The following is a 14681-nucleotide window of genomic DNA, read 5'->3' as shown; positions in this document are numbered from 1 at the left end:
GGTAAAGCATCTGCCTGCAATGCAAGAGACCTGAGTTCGATCCCTGGATCAGGAAGATCCCCGGGAGAAGGAAATGGCAACGCACTCCAGTATTCTTGCCTGGAGAATCCCATGGACAGTAGACCCTGGTGGGCTACAGTCCACAGGGTCGCAAAGAGTTGGACACAGCTGAGCAATTTCACTTTCACTTTCAGGTACGTATTCAAAAAACCCCATCAACACTAGTTCAAAAAGATACATGCACCCCAGTGTTCATGGCAGCATTTCTTACAATCGCCAAGATAGAGAATCAAACTAAGGGTCCATCAACAGATGAACAAGCAGTTTATAAAAAAACAACAGACTATTGCTTAGTCAGTCATAAAAAGAATGAAGTTTTGTCATTTGGAACAACATGGATGGACTTGGAGGGTATCATGCTAAGTGAAATAAGACAGAAAGACAAGTACTATATGTTACCACTTACATGTAGCCTCTCAAAATACAACAAATTAGCGAATATAACAAAGAAGAAACAGACCCACAGATACAAAGAATAAACTAGTGGCTACCAGTAGGGAAGGGACATGAGGGGAACATAGCAGTAGGGGATTAAGAGCTACAAACTATTCTGTATAAAATAAGCTACAAGCATATATTATGCAAATATAGAGAAAATAGCCAGTAGTTTATCATAAGTACAATAGACCAAAACTTTTAAAATTGTAAATCACTGTATTGCATAAGTGACGGGTATACATCAACTATATTTCAATTTAAAAACATATAAAATTAAAAAGCAAAAAAGAAAACAGAGAATGTATATCTCCTGACTCCTTTCCTAACTGTTTCTGAACCTCAGTGGAGGAGAGCAGAATTGTTACTTTGAGAGCTCTTCCAAGCCCCAGTGTTACTCCACTCCCATAAAACCTTCACCAGATAAGAGGACAGGAGATTTTTCTCTAGTAAATACACTACCATTGGATCAACTGCCTCTGAATCTCCTCCTGCTATTATCTCTCCTGTTCTTTTGTTGCTGATTCTGTGTTTCCCTATTTTGCCACTCTGAGTTGTCTCTGATTCCACTCAAATAACCATAGTTCCTTCAATTAGCAGGGCTCAAAATGGGCTTCCTCTCCAAGGCCGCCACTTACGCAGAATCTCTCCCAAATAGCTCTTCATTTTGATTGGAACAAGCAAATAAACACCAACAGATTATCACTGCTGTATCTGGCACAACCATCAGAAGACAGACCCAGGATCGTTTTCATTTTTCCAGATTCCCAAAGATATTTGTCTTCTGCTTCCTGTTACCTAAGGCCACTTTCATCAGGTAGCTGACTTAGAAACCAGCCAACAATACATCTCCACATCCCTCCATCACTGAGGAGGCATTAAAAATTCAACTGTCTCTTCTTAGTGAACAATTATCTCACTCATTGGCTTGATTCACTGATCTCTTAATGACAGCTTTCCTGCTGTTTCCTTTGAATGTTTAAAATATGAAACAACCCCGTCTTGTCAAGCTGAAAACTGCGGCTGAGTTTTTTGTCGCTGTTTCCAATAAATAACTTCAAGGGGTTTCAAATTATCCATCATCTGACAGCTCTCGGGAAGATTTTCTCATCTCCTTCAGGCATAAAAAGCCATTTCTAACCACCACACTGTCCCACTGATTACCCTCAATGATTTTCAAAATCGGTGCCATTCTTCTCAAAGAACCTCTCTCCCCATCAATATTGACAGGCGCTTTAAATGAACACATGCCCAGGAGGAAGGGCTGTATGTGATCACCCTCCCCTGACCAGAGTGAATTAGTAAAGGGCTATAAAGATGAGCATGGGATACTGATCACATTTATTCAGCACTTAATGAGAAGCTGCACGTGTTAGGGAGAGAAGAACCAGCATGGGGAGACCCAGAATAATTTCTGATGGGAGGAGGCAGAAGTAGAGTCTTCACTAAAGGAGCTGCAATCAAGTAACCAAAAGATCTTCTGTTGGGAAAAACATCAGAGGTTTGTGCTCTACGGACCTGTCACTGTAGCTTTCTTGCTCCTTTCCTCCCCGGGGAAGGGTGGAAAGGACAACTCACAGAGGGGAGTTAGAAAGGAATGCAGTCTCCAGTGCATTCATAGCTGGTGGACAAAGACTGAAAGAGCAGATAGAACCCTTTCCCTGCTACAGCGTCTCAAAGAATCAAGAAATTAGCTTTACTCACAGAAGTTACAGGACTGGAAACAATGCAGCCTGTTGTCATCTTCACCAGAGGACCAAGCCAAAAGCCCAGAAGCCGGAAGTTGAGAAGGGCTGGAAGAAAACAGCCAAGGACAATCTCTAAGGCTAGGAATTAGTTCTAACACCAGAATAGGGATTCTGAATATTTTAAAAGTTAGCTATTATTAAGTTAAAAAGTAAGATCAAGACTGGATGAAACTTTTATAATTCAAATTAACCAGAAAAAAGAATACCCCTACGTATATTTCTTTGAAACTCATGCTCTTATCAAAAGTTTATTTTTTTTAATATTTCTGAACTTAACTTTATTTGAAAAAAATTTTAAAGGAAAATCAGGCTAGCAGACAAATAAATCAACCTATAATGTAAGCTCTGGAAAGTGAATGTGAAAATGAAAGTCAGTCCTGTCTAACAACTCTGCAACCCCATGGACTATAGCCCGCCAAGCTCCTCTGTCCATGGGATTCTGCAGGCAAGAATACTGGAGTGGGTTGCCAGTCCCTTCTCCAGGGGATCTTCCTGACCCAGGGATTGAACCTGGGTCTTCCTCATTGCAGGCAGATTCTTTACCATCCAAGCCATCAGGGAAGACCAAGCTCTGGGGTTCTAAGTAAAAATAAAAAGTGTTTCCTGGACCCCAGATGCTCACAAACTAACTGCAGGATAATCTATATCACCTGGAGAAGGAAATGGCAACCCACTCCAGTACTCTTGTCTGGAAAATCCCATGGACAGCGGAGCCTGGTAGGCTGCAATTCATGGGGTCGCACAGAGTTGGACACGACTGAGCGACTTCACTTTCACTTTTCACTTTTATGCATTGGAGAAGGAAATGGCAACCCACTGCATTGTTCTTGCCTGGAGAATCCCAGGGACGGGGCAGTCTGGTGGGCTGCAGTCTATGGGGTCACAGAGAGTCAGACACGCCTGAAGCGACTTAGTAGCAGCAACAGCTTTATCATCTACCCTAATGAATGCAGTTGGTAAACTAATGAGATTCTTCCACTTTCCATATCATCACTACCTCTAAAATAAAATTAAAAATAAGAGGGTCCTCTTACAGTATTCTTTATCTCATTATCAGCCTAGTTACACAAAAGTGAAAGTGAAGTCATTCAGTCGTGTCCAACTCTGCGACCCCATGGACTGTAGCCTACCAGGCTTCTCCGTCCACGGGATTTTCCAGGCAACAATACTGGAGTGGGTTACCATTTCCTTCTCTGGGGGATCTTCCCGACCCAGGGATCGAACCCAGGTCTCCCGCATTGGAGGCAGGCACTTTAACCTCTGAGCCACCAGGGAAGCAACCAGTGCCCTAATAGTCATCACCCCTCACCTCCTGCCAAATCTAATCTCTCACCATGGATATGAATGTGACCTCTTTACAGTGTATTTAACTCTATCTGTCTGGAGCAATCACCATTTCCACCACCCCAGCTCTATAATCAAGATCACTGTCAGGGTGACTAGAATAGCTTCAAACTGCCCTTGTGCACTCTAACCGCCCCTATGGACTGCAACCAGAGCAACCTTTCCCAAATACAAAGCTGATGAAGTCACTCCCTCCCTGGGAAGAACCTCCCTTCCCCTTCATCATGCAGTCCCTTGAAAGGCTGTGCTCTCTGCCACTGGGCATTAAAATAAACACACCTGTCCTTTTGCCTTCACCCATTTCTATTACTAACTCTTGCTAACTCTTCCTAACTAATCTTGCTAACTCTTACTCAGCCTTCAGAGGTGGATCAAATATTACATTCTTTTTTTTTTTTTTAACTCTGCCTCACAGCTGGTAAAAATTTATATCCGTTTACATGATTATTTGAGTAACTTTCTCTCTGACCGGACTATCATGTGCTTAATATATAGTGTTAAGATCATTGTTGGTTGGATTAATGAATCAATAAGAAATTAAAATGGGATTGGAAAATGAGAGTCACAAATGGAAGTGCTCAAGGACAAATCTACAGAAACAGTACTTTGAGTTGAGTCTTAAAAGGAGAGTAGTAGTCTATTAGGAGAAGAAATCACGTAGAATACTTGGGACTGAAGGAGTCAATAGAGTTGTTTTGTGGTGGTCAAGAGGACAGGGCTCTAGAAGTTACTTCGTCCCATCCGTACTTGGCTGCTTTGGACTTTGAAAATCCTACTTAACTTTTCTGTCCCAGTTTCCTCATTTTTAAGAGGCAGATAACAAGAATTCCTCCCTCCTGGCATGCAATGAAGTGTGATACGTTAATACTTGGCACTGTAACTGCCATATAGCAAATACTCTTTAGATGATAGCTCACTTTATTATTTTTATACTTATCCACATGTCATTACAATTAAAGTTTAATTCAACAAGTGTACCTATATCCAGATGCCATATGCTGTGCTAAGTCAGGCAAAGGAAGGGTGATAAGAGATGAATTCACACAAGCCCCCTTCAAGGAGCTCACTCATCTTCTACTGAAGGTGGCCGCAGTTTGGTATAAACTAATGGAGAAGCAGGACAAACACTGAAGGACAAGCTTCTTACCAGACCGATAAAATGATAACCACAAACATCCCACCAGATACCCAGGAGCACCCACACCCCAGCTTAACCACGGCCAGCACTACTGAGACTCTCACTGTTTCCAACTCGCAAGCAATTTGGGGAGCAAGTCAGATCCTTCAGCTGCTGCCATCCGCGTGGAGAAACTGCTCATGTTCAGAGTCTAGCCATTGCCCTGAGCCAGGTTATGTCTTTAACAAGCCATTACCATTTTACGTTTTATGCTACATTTGGCAACCTCTAGAACTTAATATCTCCATCTATGTTAAGTCAGTTTGTCTAAGGACGCAAAGCCACTAAAGATTGAAATAAATATCCTGAAACTTGAGTTTGCAGGAGAGTGTTCCGTACACCCTGGCTAACTTTCTTTATCCAGAGGTCATGGGGACCTTAAAGGGACAATTACCTAAGGATGATCTAAGCAGGGAGGGATGGAGAGGTGGAATTCTGGCATGTTTTCTGAAATATTTATAAGCTTTGAAATGAAGAGTTTTACTAACATGGATAAGTGGATGATGTCAATATCTTTAAGTAGCTATTATCTGTGAGAATCTACTGAATCCATTTAGTCACAGAATTTGGAAATTAAAAGGACCTTAGAGGCCATGTGGTTTCACCTCCCACACCACACAGAAGCCTCTTTTTCACACTAATTTTCAGAGAATTTAGGAGGATATAATTTGCCCCAAAACCCTACAGTCTCACAAGGAGAAGACCTCCTAGAAATCATCTAGTCCAACCCCTCTGTTGACAGGTGAGGAGTGTAAGGCCCCACGTGTCCCAGGGCATCGACCGCGGATCTCCAGAGGTAGACCCAGAAAACAGACCATTGGATTCTGACTGTACTGCCTCAATTTAAGGTCTTTAAAAATAGAGCGTTTTCTTGAGCTCCAAAATCACTGCAGATGGTGAGCACAGCCATGAAATTAAAAGACGCTTCCTCTTTGGAAGAAAAGCTATGACTAACCTAGACAGCATATTAAAAGCAGAGCCATTACTTTGCCAACAATAGTCCATATAGTCAAAACTACGGTTTTTCCACTAGTCATGTATGGATGTGAGAGTTGGACCATAAAGAAGGCTAAGCACCGAAGAACTGATGCCTTTGAACTGTGGTGTTGGAGAAGACTCTTGAGATTCCCTTGGACTGCAAGGAGATCAAACCAGTCAATCCCAAAGGAAATCAATCCTGAATATTCATTGGAAGGACTGATGCTGAAGCTGAAGCTCCAATACTTTGGGCACCTGGTGTGAAAAGCCAACTCATTGGAAAAGACCCTGATGCTGGGAAAGATTGAAGGCAGGAGGAGAAAAGGACTGGATGGTTGGATGGTATCACCAACTCAATGGACATGAGTTTGAGGAGCTCCAGGAGATGGTAAAGGACAGGGAAAATTGGTATGCTACAGTCCATGGGGTTGCAAAGTGTCAGACACGACTGAGTGACTGGACAACAACAAAACTAAATTAAAAAACAAAAACAAAAACAAAAAATTGTATATGGATGATTCTTTTATTATTTTGAAAATCCTGTTTGGGACTATGAGGTTGTAAGAATTTAAAATGCAAGTCCATCCTAAAAAAGCATTCAAATGCTTTGGTAACCAAATATCCTGCTCCTAACAAAACAGTTTGACAGTTCCAGAGACATGAAAATAATAGGACAAGTCTACATATAGGCCTCGAGAATACTGACAACACTGTCGTGATTGCAGACAAAATTGTGAATAGGTTAGACAGGCTGTGGTAAGTGCCATGTAAGGAACATTTCCATCATTTATTTAGCTGCTTTGGAGTGGGAAAGGCGATAGCATCCCACTCCAGTACTCTTGCCTGGAAAATCCCATGGATGGAAAAGCCTGGTAGGCTACAGTCCATAGGGTCGTGAAGAGTCGGACATGATTGAGCGACTTCACTTTCACTTTTCACTTTCATGCATTGGAGAAGGAAATGGCAACCCATTCCAGTGTTCCTGCCTAGAGAATCCCAGGAACGGTGGAGCCTGGTGGGCTGCTGTCTATGGGGTCTCACAGAGTCAGACACGACTGAAGCGACTTAGCAGCAGCAGCAGCAGAGCCAAGTATCAGGGATAAAGTGTAAGAACATGTCTGTGGTGAAGATACAGTCTCTCTCATCCTGACAAGGGGGCTATTAATCTGTCCATTCTCTGGTTTTAGAAGCTGAGGCTGAGAAAGTTACTCCAACTTGACCATCATCCCAGATAATTGACAGAGCCTACATTTTCCCAGAGTAGTACTCTATAACTTACTGAGTCCAGCCTCTTAGAAAACCTTTTAATATAGGGTACACTTGGGAGATGGCTTGCCAGTTGGTGCATTTGGCCAAGAACCCCGTCTGCCAATGCAGAGGACAAAAGAGATGTTGGTTCAATCCCACAGTCGGAGAGATCCCCTGGAGGAGGAGACGGCAAATCACTCCAGCGTTCTTGCCTGGGAAATCCCACTGATAGAGGAACCTGGCAGGTTAAAGTCCATGGGGTTGAAAAGAACTGGACACGACTGAGCCTGTGTGTGTGCATACACACACCACACACACACACATACACTTGAGAGAAGAGGAAATGAAGACCTACATCCTGACTTTCAAAGTACACCTCCCACTTCCTGTCTATCCAGCAGTTCACTGAACTTGGAGTTCTGTCTGCAAGTGGTCATCTCTCTTTCCCACTACTACAGGCATTTAGCCAGCACTCCCCCCAGCACTGTCTGGGCAGAAATCTCTGCAGTAACTCTTAAACAAGCAGGAGTTGTGATGTGTTCAGTTAATCAGTGCCAAGGGACATGTTAGATTGAGCTTTCTAATTTATAATTTCCATCAAAGTTTAGTGACTCCCTGACGACCATAGACAGGATAAAGTCCAAATTGCCTTGTGATATGCTAAGGCTGGCATTCAAAATCTCCCACATCCTGGCTCGCATTTCCTGTTTCATGTTCTGCCTAGTCATACATTTTCCAAGGCTTCTGCTTAAGCTAAATTGGCCCTAGTCTGTCTTCCAAGTCTATCCTACATTACCCCATGGCCAGTTTTGCTGAGCCCATGTTTCTCTCTTTTCTCATCATTATTCAGATTCTGCACTTCCCTCGTGGCCCAGTGGTACAGAATCCAGCTGCCAGTGCAGGAGATGCAGGTTTGATCCCTGAGTCAGGAAGATCATCTGGAGAGGGAAATGGCAACCCACTTCAGTATTCTTGCCTGAGAAATCCCGTGGACAGGGAGGCTGCCAAGTCCTCCCTGGAGGACTTGGGGTCACAAAGAGTCAGGCATGACTTAGTGACTAAACAATAACAGCAACTCAGATTCTACCCTCCATGACCTAATTTTAATTGTTATCATTTATTTGATAAATAGTTGCTACTTTGGTGTCAAGTCCTATACTATGTACTAAGTGTAACTAGATATCCTGTGGTGCTTTAAGCTTACATCCTAGTTGAGGGTGGGAGAAGGAGAAAGAAGAAACAGGAAAAGTTAATATGCAGTAGTCAGCTACAAAAAATGCTATAAAGGGAATCACCTACGATAGGGAATCACCTACAAAATGTTTGATTTCGGTGGAGTGACTTCCCTACATTGGTGGTCAGAGCCCTCTCTGAAGAGTAGCCATTTGAAATAAGACTTAAGGATAAAAAGAACCAAATGATCTAAGAGCATCCTGGTTAGGATAACAGGGTGTGCAAAGCTTCAACTTGTGAAGGACCTGCAACCAGGATAAGAGTGGCAGGAAGTGGGGTCAGTTCAGTTCACTTCAGTCACTCAGTCATGTCCAACTCTTTCCAGCCCCATGGACTGCAGCACGCCAGGCCTCCCTGTCCATCACCAACTCCGGGAGTTTACTCAAACTCATGTCCATTGAGTCAGTGATGCCATCCAACCATCAAAGGAAGTGATGTAGCAAATTTCAAAAGGTTTCCAGTCGGCAAAAGTCAACCTTTTTCTGAATTTCTGTTACCATCTGTACCATCCATTAATTTCTTTAGTATAAGAATGCATACTCAGCTATGTCCAACTCTTTGCGAACCTATGAACTGTAGCCTGCCAGGCCCCTCTGTCCATGGGATTTCCCAGGCAAGAATACTGCAGTGTGCCGCCATTTCTTCCTCCATAGGGTCTTCCCAACCCAGGGATCGAAACTGCATCTCCTGCACTGATGGGGGGATTCTTTACTACTGAGTATAAAGCATCTGCAATTATCATTTATTTTTAATCTTGTCTCCCTCTCTACAAGGGAAGTTCCACGAGAGCCTATATGCTAGTTCTCACCAGGAATAAAAGCCCATAAAATGTACTCAACAACTGAGCGAAAGACTCGTTCCTTAGGGGCAGGGCTTTCTATGGGCCAATGTCCCAAGACAGAGTGGAGCGCACAATAGATACAAAGAGTCTGCTTATTGATTGATTCCCCCCTTTTCTCTGGGAAAACTGATCTATCGGCAGTCATTTGAACCCTAATGGGCGGACTCTGCCTTCTAAATCTTACTCCCTTTCTCACTGCCACATCTCTCTGAAGTCTCCAGTGGCAACCCCATCTCAGCTAATTTTTCCTTGCTCTGGTCACCTGACCTCTGACCGGAAGATGAGTCAGTATCAGCCAAAAAATGTTTAACAATCCTAAATCACGTAAGTGTTGTGCTGTGCTAAGTCACTTCAATCGTGTCTGACTCTGCAACCCTGTGGACCATAACCCACCAGGCTCCTCTGTCCATGGGATTCTCCAGGCAAGCACAGTGGAATGGCTTGCCATGCCCTCTTCCAGGGGATCTTCCCAACCCAGGGATTGAACCCATGTCTCTTATGTCTCCTTCACTGATAGATGGGTTCTTTACCACTAGTGCCACCTGGGAAGCCCAATTACTTTATTCAGTTCAGTTCAGTTCAGTCGCTCAGTCATGTCCGACTCTCTGGGACCCCATGAATCGCAGCATGCCAGGCCTCCCTGTCCATCACCATCTCCCGGAGTTCACTCAGACTCACGTCCATTGAGTCCGTGATGCCATCCAGCCATCTCATCCTCGGTCGTCCCCTTCTCCTCCTGCCCCCAATCCCTCCCAGCATCAGAGTCTTTTCCAATGAGTCAACTCTTTGCATGAGGTGGCCAAAGTACTGGAGCTTCAGCTTTAGCATCATTCCTTCCAAAGAAATCCCAGGGTTGATCTCCTTCAGAATGGGCTGGTTGGATCTCCAAGGGACTCTCAAGAGTCTTCTCCAACACCACAGTTCAAAAACATCCATTCTTCAGCACTCAGCCTTCTTCACAGTCTCATTGTTAAAAAAAAAAAAATCACCTTATTGACAGCAAAGGTTTTGCTTTTATCTGCTTAGTAATATACACTGTTCAATACCATGAAAAGAGCATTTGTCACCACCAAAAGTGCCAGCCAATCTAGGACATGTCTAAGAATATATACACATATATACACATATACACTGTTTATAAGTTGGATAAGCCACATACTTTGCCATAAGGTAACTCATGAATCACTCTGTGTGATACAAAAGATTTTCAGGGTAAACACATATACTCAATAGTATTAGATAATTTTAAAGGACATGCTATTTAAAACTAACTATACTGATGACTTCCTACAACTTTGTGCACCACAGGCTTCGATCTGTTTACTGGAATGAGCAGCTAATAGAGATCACATGTGGGGCCCTCTGGGCCTAGAACTCAACCCATTTTCACTCCACTCAAAGCAGCTCTTCTATCAATGAACATGCTTGGTTTTCTGATAAAATACTAATTAATATTAAACAAATTCTTACTTTGGAGAATAACTCTCTTCTAGCATATCCTTTCCTTTTTGAAACACAAATAAATGCTAATCTAGCAAATACCACGAACACAAACTTGCTGAAAAAAATGTATATGCTTCCTTTCAATTATACAGCAAATTTCTTATTGTTATTGTTCAGTCACTAAGTCATTTGCAACCGATGGACTTCGCAACCCCATGAACTGCAGCAGGCCAGGCTACCCTGTACTTCACTATCTTCAGCTGTTTGCTCAAATTCATGTCCACTGAGTAGGTGATGCCATCCAACCATCTCATCCTCCGTTGCCCTCTTCTCCTCCTGCCCTCAATTTTTCCCAGTATCAGGGAAAGCCTCCTATGGTCTATATTTTAAAAATTGTCTCTTTGAACCATCAGCAATGCTTTCTAAGTATCTTCCAAATATTCAGTGATAACTGAGTCTCGTTTCAGATTATTTTATTGAATCCAATCAGACATTCTTGCCATAACAAGAAGAAAGAGTATGTTGGCATTGGCATGTGGCTTTTTGCCTTTTTTACTCAAGTGAGTAGCTTCAAATGGGGCTCCCCATGTGTGTGCTTTAGTTTGCTAAAGTTTTGGAAAATACCAAGTGGCATATATGACTTTAAAGTTTACTGAACAAAATTACAGAAGCGTGCCTTTGTTTTTTGTGCTATTTAATTTTCAAAGGCCATGTTAACTGTTACAGCTACATACTCTAATTAACCAACATTTCTCTTTTCTGGTTGCCTCTAAGATCTTCATTGATTTTGCTGTTCTACAGATTCCCTGTGATAGGTATAGATTAATGTATTTCACTAATTCTGGAACATCAGTGGCATTCTCTCCTTTTGGAGCTCTTACTAATAGATGTTAGACCTTCATTTATCCATGCCTCTTAATATCTCTTATTCTTCTTCCTTTCCTATGAGATATAATATGTAAATTCTTCAGACATGTATTTCAGTTCACCAATCATTCTTAACTGTATTGTAAGTCAATGGATAAATTTAAAAGCAGTTAGATGTCAGTGATTTTTCATTTTCATTTCTAAAATCTAATCTGGTTCTTTTAAAAATCATGTTGTTTTTTTCCCCCAACAATATAGCATTCTTGTCCTTTGTTTTTGATGCCCTATTTTATGTCTGTTAACTTTTAGCAGGTTTTATAGTTTCTCTGATACCTATTAAATGAAGTGTTTTATTGGAGGAAGGGAGGGAGTAGAGTCCATCTAACTCTTACTTTGACTGGCTCATAAGGCACTATTTCTTTATGCGGCTCATATTTCTCAATTATGAGCTCGTGTTCAGTGTGGATTTGTCTGTGAGAGGACTACGAGGCCTAGACCAAGTTTTCCTCCCTCCAAAGAGGTTTTGTACTTTCCCTGCCAGTTACTCAGGTGCCTTTGCAACAAGGGACTTTTCATATTAATATCTTTGTTAAATACATGCATTTGAGAGTTCTGAGATGATACAGGCTATATAAAACTCAAACCTGAATGATAGCATTTCTATACCCAAAACTCTTAAGGGATATATATTTTTATCAAGATCCTAGAAAGGTAGGCAAAATTGCTTGATATCTCCCTTGGGCAGAGAATCCGTTCCCTATCTGCTACCATTTGTAATAAAAGCACCAGTACTCCTTGGAGAAAAGACCAGTTTCAGGGCTAGGCAAGGCAGGAGTGGGATGAGCCTGGCACATCTTACTGCAGAGGTTCCCAGCCCTGGAACCTAACGCCTGCTGAAGTGTGTTCAGTCTCTCAGTCCTGTCTGACTCTTTGCAGCCCCATTGACTATAGCCCACTAGGCTTGGCTGCCCATGGAATTTTCCAGGCAAGAATTCTGGAGTGGGTTGTCATTTCCTGCTCTAGATCTTCCCGACCCAGGGATCGAACCCTCATCTTCTCCTTGGGCAGGTGGATTCTTTACCACTAGCTCCACCTAGGAAGAAGCCTGATCTGAGGCAGAATTGATGCAGTAATAATAGAAATAAAGTGTACAGTAAAGGTAAGGTGCTTGAATCATCCTGAAATCATTCCCCACCCCCATTGTCTTCAATGAAACCAATTACTGTTGCCAAAAAGGCTAGGGACTTCTGTCTTACTGCACAAGAGAGAAATTGCTCTGAGAATACAGGGATTGGTTAAAACAACAACAACAACAAAAAGACACAAGAGCTAGTTTTACGGGCCTGAGCACGCATGTGCGCTACGCCACCCTGCCCAACTCTTTGTGACCCTATGGATTGTAGCCCACCAGGTTTTTCTGTCCATGAGATTCTCCAGGCAAGAATACTGACGTGGGTTGCCATGCCCTCCTCCAGGGGATCTTCCTGACCCTGGGGTCAAATCCATGTCTTACGTATCCTGCATTGGCAGGCAAAATCTTTACCACTAGTACCGCCTGGGAGGCCCTTCCTTTAAAGCCCTAATTTAAGGGCCTAAAAAGTGAAAGTGAAAATCACTCAGATGTGGCCGACTCTTTGTGACCCCGTGGACTACACAGTCCATGGAATTCTCCAGGCCAGAATACTGGAGTGGGTAGACGTTCCTTTCTCCAGGGGAACCCAGGTCTTCTGCATTGCAGGCGGATTCTTTACCAGCTGAGCTGCCAGGGAAGCCCAATTAATACTGGCCAAATAAGCGGCTTCCCTGGTGGTTCATCTGTAAAGAAATCCGCCTGCAATGCAGGATACCTGGGCTCGATTCCTGGGTTGGGAAGATCCCCTGGAGAAAGAAATGTCAACTCATTCCAGTATTCTTGCCTGAAGTCCCATGGATAGAGGAGCCTGGCAGGCTACAGTCTAAGAATGTCACAAAAGAGTCAACTGGCCAAATAGGGGACAATTTGAGCATCAAAATGAGAGTAATTGGCTATAATCCCCAAAATAAAAACCCATGAGCTCATAAACACATTTTTTCTTATATAGAATGTCAACTGATAAACATAATATGAGCAAAGCAAGTAATAAGCAAAGTAATAAACATAAGAGTCAATGAATGCTAAGGCAAGTTGCTGAAATTGTGGACCAGGTATTTACTTCATCTCAAAGTGTCTCTCCAAAAATTATACTGAAATACAAAGTACAAATACTTAAATACAAACTTTCTAATGGGTAAGCTAGACGGAACCATCTTAACCAAGGCTCAAATCTAACACCACCAAGAGTAGGACAAACCAGCATCAAATGCCTATGGATATGGTATACAGAAATGACCATACTATCATTTCCGTGGTATATATGTCCAAAAATGCATATCTGAATCCAATCAGGAGCAAGCAGACAAATCCAAATTGAGGCATATTCTACAAAGTAACTGGCCAGTACTCATTAAAAAATGTCAAGGTCAAGAAAAGCCGAGTAAGGCTGAAGAACTTTTTCAGATGAAAGGAAACCAAAGAGACACGACAATTAAACGTAACATGTGATTGGACTGGATCCTGGAGCGAGGAGTAGCAATTACATCACTGTTCAATATTCACAGTTTTGATCACTGTAATTTTGTTAAGAGAATTTCCTTGTCCATCCATAATACATAGTAACATGTTTGGAATAATAGAGCACAGTGTCTCCAACTTTTTTTCAAATGGGTCAGAAAAAAAACACACACACAGAACATTCACACAGACATAGAACAGAGCAAACTGAGAAACATATAAGCAACTTACGAATCTTGGCAAATGCGCAGAGGGTATAAAGGAAGTTCTTGTCAAAACAAAGATTTAACAAAAAAGGGACTTAAACAGTAAATGATAATCTCGATCTACTTATCCTACTATATGTCGAATGCAATATGCTTCAGCATACTAAAAGCAAATGAAACCCCTCCATCCCTGAGTTCTCCCTTACACCTTGTGACACACACCTGCCATCCTATTGAATGAAGGCACAAGTTTCAACCTCTTTGCTGACTCTCATTAAACTTCATTTCTTTAAGTTAAAAAAAAGCTAAGTCAATGTTTTCTTCCTATTCCCCAACATTGTTTCACACAAGCTCTCACATAATCCACGTTAGACCTGACTATTCTAAAATCCTACAGAAATAAAGACAGAGAACCCCCATTGCTCACAATGTGTTAGGCACTGTTCCAAGAGTGTTACCTCCTTACATTCTAAGAGGGAGGTAACAGCATTACTCCAATGGGAAGACCGAG

This window comes from Capra hircus, chromosome 24 (genome assembly GCF_001704415.2).
Source record: "Capra hircus breed San Clemente chromosome 24, ASM170441v1, whole genome shotgun sequence".
NCBI lineage: Eukaryota > Metazoa > Chordata > Mammalia > Artiodactyla > Bovidae > Capra > Capra hircus.
This window is presented reverse-complemented; position numbering follows the sequence as displayed.